Source organism: Tenrec ecaudatus, chromosome 13, assembly GCF_050624435.1.
Source record: "Tenrec ecaudatus isolate mTenEca1 chromosome 13, mTenEca1.hap1, whole genome shotgun sequence".
In the NCBI taxonomy this organism is placed as follows: Eukaryota; Metazoa; Chordata; class Mammalia; order Afrosoricida; family Tenrecidae; genus Tenrec; species Tenrec ecaudatus.
The window spans coordinates 73,090,327-73,112,342 of NC_134542.1; positions in this window are offsets into that span (position 1 = coordinate 73,090,327).

Sequence of the window (22,016 nt, forward strand, 5' to 3'; positions counted from 1 at the left end):
GAGAAGCTGTGGAGGGCCAGAGGGCTGAGATTCAGGGAGGTGGCCCTGTCTCCTCTTTAAAAGTAAATATTTACCTTTTTGTGTGTGTTCCTAATCTCATGTTTTAGTTCCTTAATGAGAGAAATTGCATAAGCTTCCGCCTCCCTCATAGCACCATCTAGCCTTGCTGCTCCGGACAAACGAGCACTTGCTAGCATGAAAGGTAACGTGCTAAACAAGAGAAGCTTATTCCGATGACCACATGGGAAGATGAAATGCAGATTATCTTAAGCTATGTCTGTGATGTTTCTGACTCTGATTTTTGAATACATCTTTTTATCTTTCACACCACTGTGTAGAACCATTTTCCCAATGAGTCAAGCTCAAGTTTACAGTTACTCTTGTTGGCACACTTACCATCCTCCTTATTCAGGCTGTGCTTTTTGATGAACCGGAAACCTGCCCGGTGGGCATTGCTGTGTGTGTGACCATTTGATATAGTGCTTCCTCGAACCGATGCTTAATGAATAATTCATAGTGTGTGTGCGGCAAGATTAGGGCAGCAGCTAAGGCGGGAGAGAATTATATTTAATACTGGAGGAGCCTTGGATGTCAAAAAGTGTTTGAAGACAAGAACTCGGACAGAATGGGAAATGGACGCTGCTGCTTTCTTTCAGGGCAGCGGAGAGGACGCTCCAAGTTTCTGAGCAGATGTCCCGGCCCGTGGGGAACTGAGCCATTTGACCGGAAAGTTCCGTGAGAGGGGTGCTAGGGGTCCTCGTCTGATGCCTCAGAGAATATGGAGACACATCCAGCTGGCAGAATGGGTTCCTATGACTGTAGAACTTGGAAGGACTTTGTGTGACGCTGGGTTGACGAGAGAAACAAATCCAGTAACACTCATATATGATAGGAGGGAGCTTTCTATCAGGGAGCAATTACATATCAAGCAAACATCGCTGCCCCATTCAGATCAAGTCCCTCTGACCAATACTAGTCCAGAGTCCCTCTTTAGACTCGCTCAGCCACATGCAATGATGCAGAAGGCAGGAGGATCACTGGGCAGTGGGTGCAAAGTCATGAATCCAATGGCGGTGGCCGCATCACAGAGCTTGCAGCAAGCAGGGCCCACCAGCAGGAAGGTGAAGGCTGAGAGGGAGGGGCTTTCCCCAGGACCCTCCTTATGAGAAGGCCATGTCCACAAGGAGGCACCATCAGGCTGTGACCTGATTGGCAGGCTAGACTCACTCCACCCCTACACTCTTATTGATCTTCAAGTGGACACAAAATTATGTAACTACCACAGACATAGTGGCGAAGGGGGTCTCACATCTGCAACTGATGCTCAAATGATGCCGGGTAAAACTAAAAGGGTGCGAGGGAAAGCAAACACAGCAGAATGTAATTTGGTGGATCTGCGTCAAAGGCTCATGGGAATCACCTGTCCAACTCCTAAATTGTTTATAGCAGTCTCAAGTTAGGTCAAACCTAAAAGCTAACAGGAATCAACTGCAACAAACTGAGAAGAGAGCAGAACAACGGTCGCTGGATCGCCATTCGGATTCCACTCTGTCCGTGGGACCTGTTCTGTTGCTGGCCTTGCAGAGACTGCGGTTGATACAAGTCAAAGGTACGTAGCAAACCCTGCTTTGAGCCTGTTGGCTCCATCTATATCATGTGCTCACAGAGTGTCTCTGAGCCACATTTTGGTCATTCTCACAGTATGTGAAATATTTCCGTAACACTATTGCACACTCAATGAGCAGTATAGCGTAAACATGACTTTTACAGTAGGAGACACAAGATTCAGATGACTAGCCTTTTGGTGGTTCTTAGCCGATTGTGTTGGTCTGTAACTAACCTTGCAAGAGCTCCGAGGTATGTAGGCCTGTCTAATGAAAACACTGTGACACAAACTAAATTGACATAAAGGGCTTGGGTTCATATCGCTTTACCTAGCATATTATAAAAGCTGAGCACTATTAATATTTTATAAATTAAAATATTCTGAACATTGTCCATTCAAGAGAACTGGGACTGTCTAAATGATAAAGGAATCCTGGTGTCAGTTATGCACTGAACTGCTAATCACAAGTTCCTAGCCACCAGCTGCCACTTGGGAGAAAACTGAGGCTCTCTGTTCTAGGAAAGAGTTATAACTTCAGAAACCTAAAGGATCAGGACTAGCCTGTCCTGCATAGTCTCTGTGTGTTGGAATCAAGTGGATGGCAGTAGGAATGAAGGACTTGACCCCGACCTTCATACTTCAAGCAACTGTATCTGTCAGTAGTTGTCCTTGGTGCTCCTCATGTTTTCGGAAAAGCAGGATAAAGTGAGAGGCATTGGTATTTCTCCCTGCACCCTGAAATGTTTTGATGTTACTGTTATGATTATTTTTTATCTTGTTTAATATTTTCTTTATCTGTCAATCTGGGGTGATAGTCTCTGTAAAATATAGTAACTCTTGTTGGGATGAATAAAGGTTTACACGTGAGATGAGTAGAGATCTTTCCTACTAAAGTGTAGCTGAGGCTTGGCACTGTGCCGGAGGCACAGGCATTTTGTTTGCTGTGAAGAGAGGGGTAGGCAGTTGGCACCAGTGTCCACAGGAGGGTCCACTGACATGGGAGGCAGAAAAGACAATAAGGGCAAACACACCCTGCCGAGTTGGGGAATTTTCCATAAGGTAAACCTTGCATTCTGCAAACAGGAGGAAGGTCACTTTTCTTCTGTTTCTTCTCCTCTCACATCTCGGTGCCTTCTATCTCCAGAATTTAGAATAGTTCTTCTGTTGTTTCCACTAACGGTTTGAGATGCTGCGACATACCTGACACCCATCGCAGTGTGATTAACCACTTTAATGGTTTACTACATCACAAGGCCTCTATGTGATCACTTTATGGACAGAGCCTATACCTTAAGAAATATTTTTGTGTGTGCTATTTATTCTTTCTGAGTCTAAGCTTTTATTTTTGCACATTCTCATTGAAGTTCAGCCAGGTGGCTTGGTCTTGGCTGAGCTGTTGGCATTTGGGCTGGCTTTTGGAGAGCCACGCCTTTCTTCTGAGGAACTACTGTAACTTTCCTGGGCTTGACAATAGGTCTTTCCCAGCACCCATTCTTACAGTTTTGCCTAAATTTCACAGTAAACCATTTAGTGTTATTTGTATGCCAGCAGCCAACATGATGATATTCTGTCTTTAGTGTTCAACTTCAAGGATTTTTATCTTTCTGGGAAAGAAATAAAGATATAACATCAATTTTCTACACTTGGACAATGACTGGAATCCCTGGTGAATTTGTTAAAACAAAGAGACCAAGTTGTCTAACTGGAGGCCTGGGATGAGGTCAGAACCTGTCTTTTCAAATCATACTCAGGCATGTAGAGGAGACGTTGCTAATGGAAAGGGGAAGCTGGAAGATCTCCAAGTGGTGTTGAATCCTCAAGCCTCTCGTGCTGAAATACCTCCAGGAACTGGTACTATTTTATGTTAATACCCTTACTTGAGGCCATCCTCTACCCCCTTTCTCTCCCATTAACAAATTTGTGGAGCAATCAGACACTTGGAGAAACGAAAAGGAGCTAACATTTTACTGAAAAACTACTGCAGACAAAGCTGGTGCTAGAGATCACATAGATTTTCATCTATAAAAGTTTTATAAGGTCAATATTGCTCTTGCCGTCTTGTTCTTTTGATGGTTGGGGAGGGCTCCGAGTGAGTGAGTGTCTTGGCGGTGACGGTAAGGCTAGGGCTTGGCTTGGGGATGTGTGATGCCTAAGACAACAGCATTTCCTGCACAGCCACCCCGACTTAGACCTTTCCTTTTCAGTCTCTCCTAACTGGGGCGATGGGTTAGGTGGTCCAGCAAGAATCCTCAGAGACTGCCTGGCAAGAAGGAGGCAGTTATCCCGCCATCCCTCCTTTGTTTCTAATGGGTCCCCTCTTCTACCTCCGGGATTGTGTATTTTAAACAAGCTTCCCCACAGTTAAAACTCAAATGTAAGAAATGGTAAATCACGAATATATTTTTGAAGATAGGTGGAGGACTGAAGCTAGTAAAAGCATTTGAAGATAAAATAGGAGCGCTGTACACTCTTTTAATAATTAAACGGCTGAAAGTTATATTTGGTCTGCTATTTCCAGGTTTGTTTTGTTAGGAGAAGAGTCTGCAAAGAATTCAGATAGAAAGGACAATGTGCAGCAGTTGGTTTCAGGGGAGAGTGTAGGCAAACCTGTTCTTCTAGTCTATGAACTAAGCCAGTTATTAAACATCTTTGCTCTTTGTGGGGGACACGCTGCCTCATAGTTCCTCCTTGCCTTTGGCCTTGCCCCCAGCAGGGAAGCCTTGAAAATGACTGCACCCAGAAGGCCAGTTCTTCCTTCTCTAGCCAGATCATGAATCTTTTCTGAGTACTTTCTGTCCTGTTTCCCATGTGGCAGAGGCTTCTAGCACCGCGACATCGTGAAAAAAGTCCTCTTGCTTCATGATTATTCCCCTCCACGATGAATGGCTTGCTTCCACGAGACAGCTTCCTCATCTCAAGCCGGCGGAGCACAAAGCAACTCAATGAAACCAAGGGTCGAAACCGACGCGTCTAAAGCAAGGCTTCCTCCAGGAGGCAGATTCTAGCATGTAGCTCAATAGTAACTGTTGCCTGCGACTTCTAGACCTCATGGTACTCAGGACACTGGATTCGCATGAGGGGGTGGGGGGCAGAATCCCTGGGCCCTGTCTCTAGAGATTCTGCTTCAATAGGTTTAGGAAGGACCCTTGGCTTCGTTACTTTAAAGAACTCTCCCAGCAATTCTGTGCAGACAGGGTTAAAAGCCGCTGCATCAGGACGCTAGACACAGGTCCAGATTAGAGAACGTCTACTCGTGAACAATTGCTAGGGTGTTCTTAAAAGCGAGCACCGGGAACTGTTTGGCACTATCCAAAGCTCAGTTCACATATTTAAATGCCTGACTCATTTAGGGATGCTTATGAGTTGGAAGGGATTTTGGAAACATTCTAGTGGGATTTAGTAGAAAGTGCTGATTTTTTGAGACAGACAGACAGACGTGGTTTTGATGGAATTTCAGCTCTTCTGCTTCTTAGTTGGGAAAACTGTAGGCACGTAACCTTCCTGAGCTTCCATTTCCTCATTTCTGTAATGTGCATGATCATCTTGAATGTATGGATTTGTTCAAAGGAATAAATAAAATGTATACAAAGTCTCTGTAAATACAGTAAACACATGGAAGATATTATCATCACTTCTTTTAATGGCTATGTTGTATAGAGGAGAAATATGAGACAAAAAGCTAATGTGTCTTCCCTCAGGAATACCAAGGTTGGTTAAAACTAGGGTTCACTGGGTTAAAACCCAGGGCTACAACTGAGAGTTCCTTTTCAGAATCAAAGTCATGTGACTAATTCATTATGTGGTATTTACGTAATCTGGTGTCAGTTTGGGACTTCATGGGATGAACAATGAAGGGGTGGAGTGTAGTAGGCTGTCAGTCGGGTCATAGCCAATAAGGCCTCTGTGTGAGCACAGCCGTCTCCTGAGGATTCTGGGAATTCCTGTGTTTCCTCCTTGGAGGTGGGAGACACATTCTCGGCTCACTTCCTGAGAGATACTCTGCTGATATGTCACTACACTGACAGATTCCATGCCCTGGGAGGTAGAGGAGCCACATGGAGACCCCTGCCAGTGCTGAGATGCTTCTACTGCCACTGGATCCACAAGACTTTGTACCAACTGGTCTGTGATCTCACGTTCGGCATCATTGCATATGTTGCATGAGTGTGAAGAGGACTTTTAAATTGGTATCAGACATATGGGCTAATGTCAGACTTATGGACTTGATCTGGACTGGACTGGGATGTTTTCTCAATATTCAACTTCTCTTGTATGTAAAGCTCTTTCCTATACACATTCGAGTATCTGTGAATTTGTTTCTCTAGTCTACCCAGACTAACACACATTATGTAGGAGCAATAACATCTTTCCTCTTTAAGGGTTGCAGCTTCTAGATATTAGCTGCATGGTCAGGTCACTGCACATCCATTCCTTCCTCCCACTTTAGTTCCATAATTAAATGTACATGAGCCAGTTAATGCAGGCCAAGACATACCCTACGCAGCAATAACAATAATGCTTTGGAGCAGAGAATAAACTTGCTACTTCAAATGAGAGGATCATGCTAAATATATTTTGTTTCTCGCCAGCCAGCTGAACATGATACAGTAACCTGAGCTTGATTATGATATTATTACAGTGCTGTTCAATTTGATAGCCCTAGCCACAAATTATGGGTAGCATTTGAAAGAATGGCAGTTCCAGAATACTTCCTTGTGCTCATGGGGAACGTATACATGGTCCAAGGAGCAGTCTGTTGAACACAGCATGGTTTAAAATGAGGAAAGGTGTGTGTCACGGTGGGGCCCTTCACCATACTCATTCAATCCGTATGCCGAATAAATAATCTGTGAAGTTGAGCTATATGAAGGATTGGAGGACGTCTCCGTAACAACCTGATGTATGCATTTGACACAACTTGGCTTGCTGAAGGCAAAGAGGATTTGAAGCTCTGGTGAAGATCAAAGACTTGTTTGCTTTGTGCATGTCAGTTGGGCTCGTCTGCTAGCGGAGAACATTATGTTTGGTGAAGCAGAGGGCCGAGAGGATGCGGGTGACCGGTAGTGAGATGGATTGGCACAAGGGCTACAAAGGTAGACTTGAACCCGGTGGTCTTATACTGGATAGACACCATTTCGTTCTGTTGTGTGTCAGGTTACCATGAACGGACATGACCATGTCCACATTTATCACTGACAAGGGGAACCTGTAGCTTCTTAAAAACAAGATCAAAAGGAAACATTGAAGAAAGTCAGCTCTTCAGTTGATCTTGTCACACGTCAAGTTCTCAACAGCCACAACGGCTAACGGTCTAGCTACGGAACCTCTATCTCTCAGCACAGAAAGTTCTACTGGACAATGCAATCAGGGGACCCTTTAGCTTGTTTGGATTCTCCATGCTATCTACATTTGTGCAAGGAGATGGTGTCACCGATAGCTGTTATGTCTACAGCTGTAAAATAGGGACGTGCAGGGCATGCTATGTGTTAAAAAGAAACAAAAAGCTGAGAGGAAGATGGCAGGAGAGGGGAAAAAATAGAACATGCTTGTCCCAGCTGACATCTGGCAATCGACAGTTCAAACAAAACCAAACTGTGCCCCAGGTTAGCAGCGACATACTCTGGCTCAAGAGTTCATGATGCTTATTTCTGAAGGGCAGGGGATGCCGTGCTGTCTGACCCGGAGCTGTGGCTGCCAGTGCTCATACTGGACTCCCAGTCCTTCCCTCTGGGAGCTGTCACCATAACAACACTCGGGCTTGAGACTAGAGCCCTGAGCGCAGTTGCTCCACTCCCAAGCCATTGTCCCCGGTCCTCCATCCTGGGTTCCCCTGAGCAGTCCCACCAACCCATCATGGCGGCCTCCACAGAGGGCTTCATCCAAACACAGCTTATTTCAGTCAAAAAGCAAGGTTGGGGGGAAAAATTCAGACATTAAGCCGAACCAGCAAAAATATGTTAGGCCCCTCACAGGAAGGGCAAGAGAGCACAAAACTAAAAATAGAAATTGCATTTCAATGTATCTCCTTGGTGAATTTGATTTCCAACTAAGAAATAATGCCCCCTGGACCAACATGACACCCTGTGTCCTGTGTGTGAGTGTGGAAGTTATTGCTGGTGTCCCTGCATGTTTCTCTTCTTCCAAGCACCCCGTAGTCTTAGCACCCAGCCTGTGCCCCTTGTCCGACATTATTAGCCAGTTGAAAAAGAGAAAAAGAAATGGATTTTACTGTCTGTGTAGACAAGGAGCAGCTTGGAGTTCTTGAATGCCTTGTTGTTGTTGTTGTTGTTGTTGTTGTTAGGTAGCAGAGAGTTGATTCTGACCACAGAAACTCTAATGCCTTTGGGAGCACCAGAGTCTTTTATCTGATAGAGACACTGAACACAGGGCCAGAGCTGCCTCTGGGGATGTCAGTCTGTCTCTCACTCCCACAACGTGGTTTCAGACTGCTGACCAGGTTCCTAATTGAGGGATCCACGCAATGGCAGTGAGTTTGTTTTAGCAGCTCCATCCTCGATCCCCTAGACTTCTGGGATGTGGGTTTCTTCCTATCCCTCCTGCCCTCTCACCCTCCTGGGTCTGTGAAGCAGGAGTTCCACCGTTGAGCCACATTCTCCCAGATGTTCTCTAGATGGAGTGCGTGCTTAGAAAACGGACCCAAGAGGATGGTGGGTCATACAATAAGTTCTGTTCTAGTGACTCTGGGCTCTGGAGTTGGCTGGACACTGTGGAATGGGATGTGCGCGATCTCAGGCCGGTCCAGACTGCAAGGAATCAATGAATCATTTCATCGGGGTGGGGTGGGCGGTGGCTCTTACAAAGTTTGTAACAGACCATCATTTAATTGTATTAAACACACTTGTACATATGTTGCCATCAACATTTCCAAAACATTTTCCTTTAACTTGAGTCCTCGGTATCTGCTCCTCTTTTTTCCCCTCCCACCCACGTGAATCCTTGATTAATTATATATTTTTGTTATTTTGTGTCTTACACTGTCCATTGCCTCCCTTCACCCACATTTCTGTTATTCGTCCCTCTGGAGGGTGTGCTATATATCCAACCTTGTGATCGGTTTCCCCTTTCCCCCCCCTCACTCCCTGACCCACACCTGGCCTCCATCGCCCCCTAACCCTCATCATATCATTATTACCACTACTATTCCTGAGGGGTTTTATCTGTCCTGAATCCCAGGTGTCGAAAGCTCTTATCTGTACCAATGTGTGTACTCTGGTCTAGCTGGATTTGTAAGGTAGAAGTGGGTCATAGGAGTGGGGGTGGGGAGTGTGGGGGAGAAGCATTCAGGAACTAGAGGGATTATGTGTGGTTCAATCATCTCTTCTGTGTGGGGATGTCCAGTCATTTACAGATGGGCTTTGGGTCTCTACTCCAACCTCCCTCATTCACATTGATGTAATTGTTTGTTTAGGATCTTTGATACCTGATACCTGATCCCCTCAACACCTCCTGACTGCACAGGCTGGGCTTCCATGTGGGCTTTGTTGCTTCCCTGATAGATGGCCGCTTGTTTAACTTCAAGCCTTTAAGAGCCCAGATGCTATATCCTTTGATAGCCGGCCACCATCTTGCTTTCTTCGCCACATTTGCTCATGCACCCATTTTGTCTTAAGCGATCATTTGGGGGAAGGTGTGGATCAAAGAGTGCCCGGTTTTTAGAACAAAGTGTTGTTGTGTGTAGGGAGGCCTTCAGTAGAGGTCCGAGGGCTAGTCTTTGCAGAAGTTGTGCATGTCCCTGCTTGCAAGGTGGCAGAGATTTGAACAGAAAGGTGGCTCACAGAGGACTAAGTTGGGAGTCACAGAAATTGTGATTTTTTTTTAAAAGCCTTTGAGTGGACTCCAACTCTTGATGACCCTGTAAGGCAGACAAGAATGGTCCTTTAAAAAAAAAAAAAGAATGGTCCTTTAGCCTTCAGAGACTTTCCATCTTCATGGCAGCTGATGTCTGCAGACACCCTAGCCTCCCAGTAGGCACGGCCAATTGCTGATAAACGGGGGAGTGATTCATTACCATTGAACAACCTAGATTCTCCTAGGATCACTGGTGACATAGTGGGTTGTGACTTGAACGGCCAACCACCAGTCCAGCAGTCAGAACCCACCAGCTGCTCCGTCAGAGAAAGATATGGCTGTGTCTTCTGTGCAGATTTACAGCCTCAGAAATGAACAGAGGCCGTTCTATTGGAATTGATTTGATGCCAGGGCATGGCCGTGAGAATGTCCCAAAGCCAAATCATACTAAAAGCGAGAGCGGTGCTCTCGGTCGATCTGGCTCATCAGAGCCTGTGTTGCAGACGAGAAAGGCTCCGGAAGAGCAAGCTGTCTGCATCACCCAGGGACTTGGCAGTGCATGCAAAAAAAGAAAAGAAAGAAATTCACTTTGGAGAGTCAATTCTGACCCATAGGTCCATTTATCTCATCGTCATTATATTGATTCAGACTCATAATGGCCTCATGGGTCATAGGAATGGAAAGTCTCGTTGTTCTCCCACGAAGCAGCTGCAGGGTGTAAACTACTGACCTTGTGCCCAAACAAACCTTACGATGCCACCAGGGCCCCCACAAGGGCAGGTCTTCCCTGTCCTACGGGGTTGCTATGAGTTGCAATCAACTTGGTGGCAGTGAATACACATCCATGTATCAAAGTAAAAGTAAAACAAGAGAACATCTTATGAGAATGAACAAGTTCAATGTGAATAGTTAACATGAGAAACTAGATGAAAAATGATCTGCTTAAATAAAAATACCCATTTTGTGTGTGCGTTGCCTTTTATGTATGTTAGAATGATTTGCTTTCCAAGTAAGATGGATTGATTTTAGCCTTTAATAAAGCAAATACTGATTATAAGTATTGTTAGCCGGATACTAGCAAACTGACTTGGCTACTATAATTCTTTTTTGGAAAAATAAAACAAAACCATGAAAATAGGTAATCCTTATATATGATAGAAAGATAACCCATTTTTAAAAGTAAAATCTTCCAGTCCTTATATTTTAAGAAATAGTATCATAATATAGACTGTGGGAGGCCTCAGTGACATATACTTAGTATCTTTTGGGACACTGTAAAGATTAATTTGGGGGATCCTGGAAAATAGTTTGATAAATAATGAATTATTTTCATACATTATTTTAGAGATGCAGCTTAATTTCATCAGTTTACCGTGTTTCAACACAAATGTTTCTGGGTATAATAAAAAAGTCAAATATATCTTTAAGTTATTAATATATGCCACAACTAAGATTTCAAATGACAAAACAATTACATTCTATTTTGAATAGCCTTATTATTATAAGTTAATGCTTCCCAAAGAATTCTAGGTTGTTTGGATATATGAAGGGGTTTTTAAAAATGTGTGGAAAAATAGAATGTAAAGACCATGAAAATTTACCACAAACGATTTGAAGCCCTCTGTATCAATCTCAATGTGCGTAAATGATGTGTATATTTACACTACATCTATTATTTCTAATAATTAAAATTTAGATGTGAGATAAAAATTAAAACAAAAAGAAATTAAGCAGTAGTGGTTTTTTATAATTCTGAATCCTTCTATCAGACTCCTTAAACATCCACTTATGTTTAGCATATAGAAGTTAAGGAATAATCTCTGGGTTTTTGTAAATGTCTTGGATGAGAGTTCCTTTTTTTTCATAGACATGCAGAAAACAGAATTGGGGACCAAAGAGGGCTCAAATAGAAAGTAAATGTTTAGAAAATAATGATAGCAACATATGTTTGATACAATTAATGTATGGATTGCTTTAAGGGTTGTAAGAACTCCCCAATAAAATGATCTTTCAATTTAAAAAATTATGAAAAAGAAAACAGAATCGGCTTTAGCAGCCCTAACACCGAAAAGCTCTCTGCCATCGAGTCCATGCCCACTCTGCAGGGTGGCAGCACTGCCCCTGGGAGTGACCACCACTGGCCCGCTCTTACAGGAGTGGAAAGTCCCATCTTTTCCTGGGGAGTGGCTAATGGTTTTGAACCGCTGACCTTGTGGTTACACTACCAGGGTTCCCACGATAGCCATACATTTAAAAAAGAAGAAGAAGAAAGAAAAGACAGGAAAGAGCCTTTAAATGAAATGACTCAAGGTACAGTCCTCCTATTTCTCTGTAGGGACTGGGACATTCTGCCGAGTGGCCAGTAAGGGGAGCCATCACAAAGTGAGTACCATCTATTTTCGTGACAGCCTTTCCGCCTAGAATTAAAGCGTGTGAGGACTTCCCGCAATGTGCTTCTTGCTCTCTGGTGAATTTTGAGGTCAGCTCTGACCATGCCTCGCCTCGCCACCCAGGCTGCCACCGTGACAGGCCACCAGGGAGGGCACACTGCCGAGCAGCTCAGACGCCGTGCCCATCCTACGTGTCCTTTGGGCAAACCCACGCTGTTAGAAAAACCGCCTCCTACCTAGGATCGGGGCCAGCTCAGACCCGGGTCCCGCTGCTTCCCTTGTCTGCCCCACTCAGGTCTCCGTATTAACCCGCCTCCTCTCTCCAATAGCAAATGTAAATTATATGTTTCTTTCAAGTCCGTCTACCCACTTCTCGCACGAAAAGCCATTTGTTCGCGTGCACCTGGAGCTCATGCTCACTTCTCGCCTCTCAGCCACGGGAGCAGCCTCCTGCCCCGCGAGCTCTCCACCTCCCAGACACCCCTCCGTGTCACGTTACCTCTTCAGGAGGTCTGGCGGGAGAGGCTTTAAGGTTGGCGAGAAATGAAAGAACTCCAGCGTGGACTGTTGCCGGGGTGCTCTTTCTCTGTGTTGGTTCCAGATGCCTAACGTGAGGAGGGCAAGTTGTTGAGCGTGGCACCTGGCCAAGCATTGTTGCTTCAAGGGAAGTCAATAATGCACATTACAAACATGTTTTGGTGACCAAACACAGCCTCCCAGCTATAGGTCTCCCCTGGAAAAATGAGGCAATTATCTCAATCAGCCAAGTGAAAAGGTCCATTTATGCTTCAGTTCTCTGGCTAATTCAGGCAAAAGTAAAATTTTCATTTGAATGATCGCAGTAATTGGCTTGCTGCTTTGCTTCACCAGTGCAAACTTGACAATGAAGTGAGGCTCTTTCCTACTCACAGGGTGGTGGCAATCCTGGGGCACTTGCGCTGAGAGAATCTCAGAGAAAGAACATTAGCGGACATGTTGTGGAGCTCGTTGCCCCTAAGAATCCACTTCCCTTCGCTCCCCTCACTTGCCTTCTACAGCGCTTCCAGGCTAGAGCAAGTGCACAAGACACAAGTCCACACGTCCTCTCTGACCCTTGTCTCACTCCTTGTCCTTACTCTCCAATCAGCTTTTATGCATCCTTTGAACCTGCCCTGCTTCCCAATACTTCCGTTACAATGGCCTTAGTTCAACTCACCATTGGCCATTTTCCTTGAGCATTTGTTCATGGGAGAGCCTTTGCCTGAGGGTCTACTATGTGCAGGTACATACAAACAAGACAGACATGGCTCTATTGAGAATGGACACCCTGCATGTCCTTAATGCGTTTCTTGGCTTCTTGTTTTGTGCTTCTGTCCTAATCTAGTTTCTACCTTGCTATCCGTTGGTTGACCCTTTTAAATTCCAAGCTGGTCTCCATTGAGCTGCAGAATGTTTAGTCTTGAGCATAATAATCAAGGCTGGTCACGGTCTATGGTCTGGCATAGCCTTGTTCGCATTCACCATTTTCGCGACTCATCTGTGATCTTACGATGTGCTCCATCGGAACATTTCCCTCCTTTGCAAACAACTTTGGCTACGTATACCCTTCCTCTTTATTTTGTCAGTAGACATAACTTCATTGTTTTTCGTTCTGGTATTAATTATTAAAGTTCTCTTCGTTTTTATAATATGGAAAATTCTATCTTCTTAGACTTACAGGCGATAATTTCAAACCCTGTCAGGTATTTGAAAAACCCTTCTACTTAATGTAAACAGCAGTTCTTTTATCTCTGTGCGCGTTCTTTAGGCTCTTGACTAGTCTAATCAGTCTCCTCTGAGAAGCTTCCAATATTGGACACTCCCCTTAAGTATCAGTAACCAAAACTGAACAATCTCCTCTATGTGATTTCTGACTCATATGAAGGACAAAACTTGTTCTGGGAAACACAGGTTCAAGTTTTAAACGTACCAGGAGGATGATAGTTACCTCTTACCTGTTACACCGTACTCTCTTGGATACAGAACCATGACTTTGTGGCTTTCTTTTCAGTTCTCGATCTGGCTGTGAGGGGCACGGAGATCATTTTAGAGTGGACTCGTTACCCCTCCTTCAGGGAGGACCTCGGGCGAAGAGAGATGCCTGGCTCAAACTCGTGCTCTTCCCGGAGTGTGCCTATCCGGTGTCTGATCAAAGTGGGACTGTCATAATCTGACATTTTCAGTCCACTAGGGGGTCATGGGGAGCCCGAGTGGAATGGTAGATTATGTTTTAGGCTGCTAACCACAAGGACAGCTGTTTGAAACCACCAGCCACTCTGTGGGAGAAAGATGAAGTTTTCTACTCCCAAAAAAGAGTCTTGGAAACCCACAGGGGTTCAGTGCTGTCCTATCGGGTCCCTGTGAGCCAGAGTAGAGGCTCCCTGGGCTTCATAAACTGTTAATATGTTTGACTGCTAGCCAAACGGCTGGATGTTCAAGTCCACCCGGCAGGGCCTGGAAAGAAAGCCTGGTGATCTAATTCCAAAAACCCAGTCACTGAGACTTCTGTGGAGCACAGTTCTCCTCTGGCACATGCAAATCAGAATCTTGATGGCTTCTTGTATTGGTGGAGGCCATTCCAATGAGTCATAGGGGGTTGATTACCTGTTGGACTGCTAGGCCTCAAGGTTAGCAGTTTGACTGCACCAGCTGCTTCATGAGAGATGGCTGATTTGCAGCCTTGGAAACCCAAAGGGCAGGTCTACTCTATCCTCTTGCATCGTTATGAGGAATTAAGTCGATGGAAGTGGGTTGTAGGGATATTGGACCCAGAGCTACCTGTGGGGTGAGTTTCCAGGTTTATCTGTTTTCTTTCTCTTTTCAACTCTTTCCTCTTCCTTGCTTCTCAAGGCGTAGCTGCAGGTCAAACTGAATTGCAGAGTTGGCTTCTTGGAAACCCAGCTTGCAGCGCGTATCACCAAGAGGGGTGGGAACAGCAGTTATGGACGGCGTTGCGGAGCTGAGCCACTGGCTGCGTGGCTCGCAAACGCAGGTGGTATGTGGAGCACAGCCGCTCCCGGTTGGCGGTCCCAAACCCCCAAACCATACTCAGTGCTATTTGGTTGATTCAGACTCTTGGGAGGCCCTGTAGGGCAGAGTACAACTTCCTCGTGGGTTTCACAGGCTGTCGATTTGTATGGGTGCAGAGAGCCTCATCCGCCTGGCTCTCAAACTGCTGGCCTGTGGTCAGCAACCCTATGGGCAGCGCACGACTCCCCGAGGGCTCTGTCGTGGGGAAGATAGACCCTAAACTATTCCAGGGCAAGTGGTGGCACTGGGTATTCAAAGCTAGGTGAATGCAGCAAGGAGCAGCATCATCTGGGTGACAGTCAAGGAGTCCTGACATGTAGCGTTACGGAGATGCTTAGTGAAGCGTGGTGCCCTGTGGACAAAGTAGAGAGCAGCTAATGCGGGTTCTTTTCCTGTCGCGCTGTCACAGGAATTTAGGGTTCCTGTTGCTCAGTGACCATCTCTCCCTGCCGCTGGCGCCGAGTTGATTGCAACTCCTAGAAACCCCCTAGGACAGAGTAGAACTGGCCCCGTGGGTTTCAGAGACTGTAGATGACGAGGGCAGAGAACCTCATCTTTCCCTTGAGAGAGGCTGGTGCTTTCCAGCTACCGACCTTGAGGTTAGCGCCCAAAATTGGCTCACTGTGCCACGACGGAGCTGCATGAGGTGCGTTCACCCAGTGGCTGCCACCATGGGCTGCGACTCAGCAACCATTGTGAGGATGGCGCAGGACCGGGTGATGCTCTGTTCTACCGGAACCGACTGGACAACACCAAACAATAACCATGTGGCATCGTAGGTTACATGTTGGGCTGCTAGCCACAAGGTCAGCAGTTCAAAACCACCAGCCTCTCTGTGGGAGCAAGATGAGGCTTTTTATTTCCGTAAAGATTTACAGTCCCTGGAACACACGGGGCAGTTCTAGCCTGTCCTCTAAGTTGGAATTGACTGGACAGCAGTGAGTTTGGTTTTGGCTTCCAGTCCTCTTCCCATTCAGATACCAAAAACAAACAAACAAATTAAAACCCCCAAAGCAAAGACAATAAAGCCCCAAACAAAAGCCCTGCATTCTGAGGTGGGGGCTGGGGATACAGAAAATAAGTGCTACCTTTAAGGGCCTGAAGGACCCAAGCGTGGTGTTCAACATCCAATCCCCACTGAAGGCACCTAATGGGTGACTAGCACCTGCAGAACACAGGTGGATTCTGGAGAATTACAGCCGACCCTTTACAGTCCAGGCACTTACAATAGTGTCAGCTACAGTACCGTTGCTGGGGAAGATGAACTCACTTCAGATACAGGGCACAGGGTCACCAGTTTGGCAAATGGGTTCCCTTAGAAAATAAGATGAGAAGTTGTTTGCATCTACACAGAACAAGCAACACTAGTGTTTATTTTTGCACGATGCTCTAACAGTACAAAGAAAGAGGAGCTATCTGGATATCCCACAGAATAATGCTCCATGGATGATAGTTTACGAATCAGGGCAGATGAGGAACAAAGGGCCAGTCAGCAGGCTGAAGGCCTTAGTAAGATACACGTGCTCTCAAGAATGGGAGATCAACCCACTGAAAATACCTGTGGCATTTTGAAGGATCAGTGCTTTAAGGAATTCTAGAAGACGTTTACCGTCAGAGACATTATTGCACGTTGTACCTTCCACCATGAGACCTAAGACCCACAGGACCTCATACACTTCTCCAGGGTCTGCCAGCTGCACATTACGCATCTGGGGATACTGCTGGGCCTCATATAAAGGGGAAAATTAAAGGTTAAGTAAGCAGAGCAAAAAAGGGTCTGTGTCGAAGGCTTAGTTTACTGAAGAAAGGCCCACTATTTGGGACATATAGTTAGCAGCCCAACATGTAATCACTACTCCAAGTAATTTAATCTAGTTCCCCTTTTTTAATGGTGGCACCACTAACTACTACTTTAAAGGATGGTGGCTTGGAGGCACCCAGCGGCACCATGGAAGACAGGTTGGCAGTCTGTCTCCAAAAGGCCACAACCTTGAAAACCCTATGGGCACAGCTCCATTCTGGGGGTGGGGGGTGGGGGGAGTTGTGGGAGATAGAATCAATATGGCGGCAACCAAGAACAACTCCTAGGATCTTTACAGTGACATATGTAGTTCATATCTGTGGCTCCTAATATACTTATTTAGATGGGATTGGCATATACAGAGTAACTTGGCCAGTTGACCCCAGCCAACATCAGTCATTGGCTCTCCCAGTCAGCATGATAGATACCTGAATTGGGTGGACACATTGGAAGGGATTAGGGATGCATGTAACCCTGAGTGTGGCCTTTTACTTGCCAAGGCTGAAAAAGCTACTGCTGTTGACAAATGTACAACCTACCAGCAACAGAGACCAAGGCCAGGTGCTCAATATGGGACAAATCTTTTGGAGTCTAATCAGATGCTTGCCCACAGATTGCTTACATTGGGCCTCTTCCATGCTGGATAAAGCAGAGGTTTGTTTTAAGTCAAATAGACACATCTTCCAAGTCTGACTTTGCCTTTCTTACCTGCAGAGATTTAAGCCAACACCATTATTCAAAAGTGCAGGCTCGAACCACATGGGATCCACATAACATGTCCGTGCAGGTGAAGCACCTCACAGTAAAGGAGACATGGGACTGGTTCTTGGCTGCTATACCACTTATCATATCAGGCAGGATCGCCCAGAAGCTGCTGGCCTGATAATGTACTCTCTAGCCTGTTGGAGGTGCAGTTGCAGTGCATGTTTTAGAGGTGAGACTCTGTAAGGATGGGGCGCCATCATGAGGGTGCTCATTGCCACCTGGTCAATTTGGACTTATGACCATCTTTTAGGACAGCTTAGCACTGCCCCAGTGAGTTTCTGAGACTGTACCTGTTTACAGCAAGCTGGTGGTTTCAAACTGCTGATTTTTCAGTTTGTAGGCTAAATTGTACCCACTAAGTCACCAGGGCTCTTCTCTTCATCAGGATGTGAGTATATTGTGATATTTCTATCATGTTTCCAATAGGATGGATGCACAGGTTCAGAAGTTGTAGGGTATACGCAGGAATAGGCCCCACTTACTATGACCCACCAGGGAAAATGGCTTGCCACCAGATTATATAACCTCTGCTGAGTCAAAGGCTTTAATCCCAAGGGGACCCCCTTTTCCCAAGGGACTCCAAAGTCCCACTTGAAGCTAAGTTGCTGCTTGGGCACAAGAAGGCTATTCACCAGCTTGGCAGAGTAACGGAGCCTGATCACTGGGAGAAGAAAGGAACTGTGGTCATGTAATGGATTACATATTGGGCTGCTAGCTACAGATGCAGAAGTTCAAATCCACAAGCTGATTCTTGGAAAAAAAGATGTGGTTGTCCGCTCCCATGAAGATTTGCAGTCTAACAAGCTGTTGGGAGCAGTTGTGCTCTGTACTAAGGGTTGCTCTTAAAGTCCACTTGATGGCAGTGATTCATTTTTCTGGGTGCTAGGAGAAAACAGGACTTTGTTTGTTATACCAAAAAAAGCAGGATTTAATATACATGTAAGAGTTTCTTGAATCTAACTTGTGTCATCAAGTAAGCCACCCAGACTAACGGAGCTGTTTACAAAGCTGATAAAAATGTGAATAGTGGGAGAAGGGATGATGAGAAGCAACTGAGGTCCTCAGACCAGTTGCTGTGGTTACAGCCATGGTTTGCCCTACTCTCCCTTCCCGTACAAGGGTTACCCCAAGAAGAGAGCCTCCTCAGAGTCCTGCTCCCTAAATTACACAGGAAGTGGATCTCAGTGGCACAGGGATGGTCTGAAAGACATGCCATCCTGGATCCCAATTCGAAGAACGGTTCATCAGCCTCCAGCTTTGAGCTCATTTCACATTTCCCCCTCAGCTGCATAGAGGGCCAGCTCCTTCTGGGACGAAGCAGACTTAATAACTGATTAGATTGTGGTAATAAAGGACCATGCAATGTAGCCCACCAGGTGACCGAGCAGATGAGTTCTTTATGCTCCAAGACGCTGCAATGGAGTTGGACTAACTGGTCATTGAAAAGTCTGCATCTCACTTTGATTTCTACCATTTTTGCATCTGCTTCCTATCCCTAGCATCACGAAAGTCCACCTCAATCTCTGCCTTTTGAGAATCTACCCAGCGACCTCTGGCATTTCAAAGGTCCAGTTCTCCCTGTCATGTTCTTCTCTTTCTAGTCTGTGCTTGAAAGACTCATGGATGGCATCTGAAACACAGACATATTGTCTTCAGTCTCCTTGTAACTCTCATTAGATACCCCTTGTGATGAAGTGATATTTCTTAATACAGCTCTTTCCCCCAAGTTTCTGTAACTCCTACCCCATGATTGGGTGGGACCATGTAGATAAGGCATATGAAACACTAACAGAGGGGCTTGGCCAGCTTAATTGTAATTTATCTGGCTATAAGAGAACCATCTCAGAAGCAGGAGCAGAGTGCTTCCTGGGATCATCCAGGAAGAGCCACTAGCCGAGCGCTTGCAGATCGCTCTCTGCCTAAAGAGGAGGATGGATGCCAAGGCCAGAGGCTGTAGAGGCTGCAGCAGAGAGACCATGGAACAGGGAAAGGGGTCATGCTGAGACCGGAGGCAGCGGCAAGGAGACGTGAGACAGTAAGGCGGAGCAGTCAGTGGGTTTCCTGGCCCATGGAGACAGAGACCACAGATCCACCTGCTTGAAAGGCTGAGGACCAGAGAGACCAACGATAGTATCCTTAATGTTTTATGGTCCCCTTAACAGTTTTTGATCATAAATGGCGGTGACCTGTTAATTTCCCTTATGAACCCTCTGAATTGTGAGTACTCTGTTTGTTCTGTGTGGCCATTGCGATGAATCAGGGAACGCAGCAGAAAAAGTAGACTGTTGTGGGAAGTGTTGTGGGAAGAGTGGTCCGTATTGGAACAGGGTCAGAGGAGGATGGGGGTGGGGTGGGGGTGGAGCCAGCCTGTGGCCTGGGCGTGGGCTGCTGTGGCGATGGGTTCTCCTCCTCTCTACTGAAGCCAAAGGTCAGGTAGGACCTCAGAGCCAATTACTCATCCCTGCGTCCATTCAACCTGTCCCAAATGAGCATCTCTTCCTTATAACACCTAATTTAGGTTAACGACTCAACTCGTCTTTTAAATCCTTCTCATGTTTCACCGACAGTGTTTTAAGTTCATAATCTTTTTTGGGGGGAGGGGCGGCGAGGGTGATTGTTTCCCCCTATACCATGTGTTGGAATCCTGTGGTAAATCGCCCAGACTCATTGGCATTGAGTAGATTCTGACTCATAGTGACCCCACAGACAAGGCAGAACTGCTCGCGTTGCTTTCTGAGACTATACTTCTTCACAGGAGTGGAACGTTTTGTCTTTCTCCTGTGGAGGAGCTGATGGTTTTAAACTGCTGACCTTGTGGTTAGCGGCCCAACATGTAACCACTAAGCTACCACGGCTCCTCGTCTGGGGAAAAGGGCATCGTGCTTGATAAAATAGCAGACTTTCAGCAAGATGGATGGACACTTGATGGCAGTGGTTCATTGGACTTGTGGACTTCATCTGGACTGGGCTGGAATGTTTTCTTAATGTACAATTGCTCTTTGATATAAAGTTCTCTCTCACACACAGGAGTGTCTATGAATTTGTTTCTCTAGCCTACCGGACTGACACAAATGCTTTCGATAGCTTTGAACAACATTAAATTGCACGTACATTTGCACCTTCCCAAACCTTCTGTGCGGGCACCACGCTGCTTTTCCATTGCACCACTTACTTGGTTGACCGTCCTCTTTTACTAACTTCCCTACTTCACAGTGCTTGGCCTCCAAAGCTTTGCAATATCTGGCTGCATTTCTACTTGTCCCCCAGATAAATTGTCTGCTCTTGGGTTCCACGAGAGAGGGCCTCTACCTACCTTCCCTGACAGTGCTCCACGATGTGGTTTAGGGAATGCTCCTGTCAGTTAGAATCCTCCCTTTTCCTAAGCCTGACCCCTTCACTACCCTTTCTGCACCCCCTCTGTCCCTCAGCTGAACTCCCATACTGCGGCAGAATTCATCTTGGTGCTTCCGTTCGCCAGGAAACCATTTGTACTCATCCATACGCTAAGGTGATGCCGAGGACAGGCAGAGTAATGAGACCAGTCTGTTCTCAGGGAGTCCTACACAGGAAGAAGATGCATCCATAAGTGGGTACAGGGAGACTTCCTGGGGTCCTAATACATGCGCACATTAACCATTAAAGAGCAGGTAGTCCATTTTTAGCAGGAAAAAGACCATGACTTATTTTTCAATTCGCCGTCACCACCCAGCTACTGCTATTGAGTTGATCCCAATTCTCAGTGCTCCCACGGAGCGCTTCTAAGAGTGTAAATCATTGCCTGAGCAGCCAGCCCCATCATGCTCCTGAGCAACTGCTGTTGGTTTGAACCGCCTACCTTGCAGTTAGCAGTCCAAAGCCTTCAGGTCACAGTACCACCAGGGCTCCTTAATCAACACGAGGGAAGAGGTATTTGCGTTTGCAAACTGAATAATAAGTCATGGTCATTAGAACTGTGCAATCAAGACGGGTTGGCAAGGAGTGTGTCTTGAGCAGGGAGGAAGGGAGGAGCCGAGGTGGGAAAACGTCATCACAGGAAGTATAAATCGTCTGTCTTGGGTGGAAGGACAGACAGACGCAAGAGGCGAGGAGGAGGAGCTGAAGACCACTCAGCTGGAGAAGTTGACTGGGGCCTGATGGTCCGGGACCTTGGGGACTCCCAGAGAGCTGGGACTTTTACCTTTCGCGCAGTCAGGAAGGAACACGTGACAAGATGTTTAAGTTCCCGAGTTACATGATCAAATTTGACTTTTAGAATGAGCACATGGTGTTATGGGGCTTTCACAAGTACAGCTCCAGTCCTTGAAGGCCACCAAACCACTGCGTGAGCTCGGTGACTTATACATATTATGACCTTTTTCCCTCTTCTTCCTGCCAATGGAAGTAGGTATTAGTGTTGTTAAGCCTGAGTCACACAATAAATATGCAGTATATGTCTGCATTTGTAACTGTATTTTCTAAATAGCAAATCACCCAGATTGGATAGGCAAGGCAAATCCAAAACCTGGGGGTGGATTCAATGGGACTACTTATAAGACGCTGGGTCTGTCTTTGAACAAGTATACTGCCGGTTTTTAAGGCGCTGGCTTGTGCTCTGCTC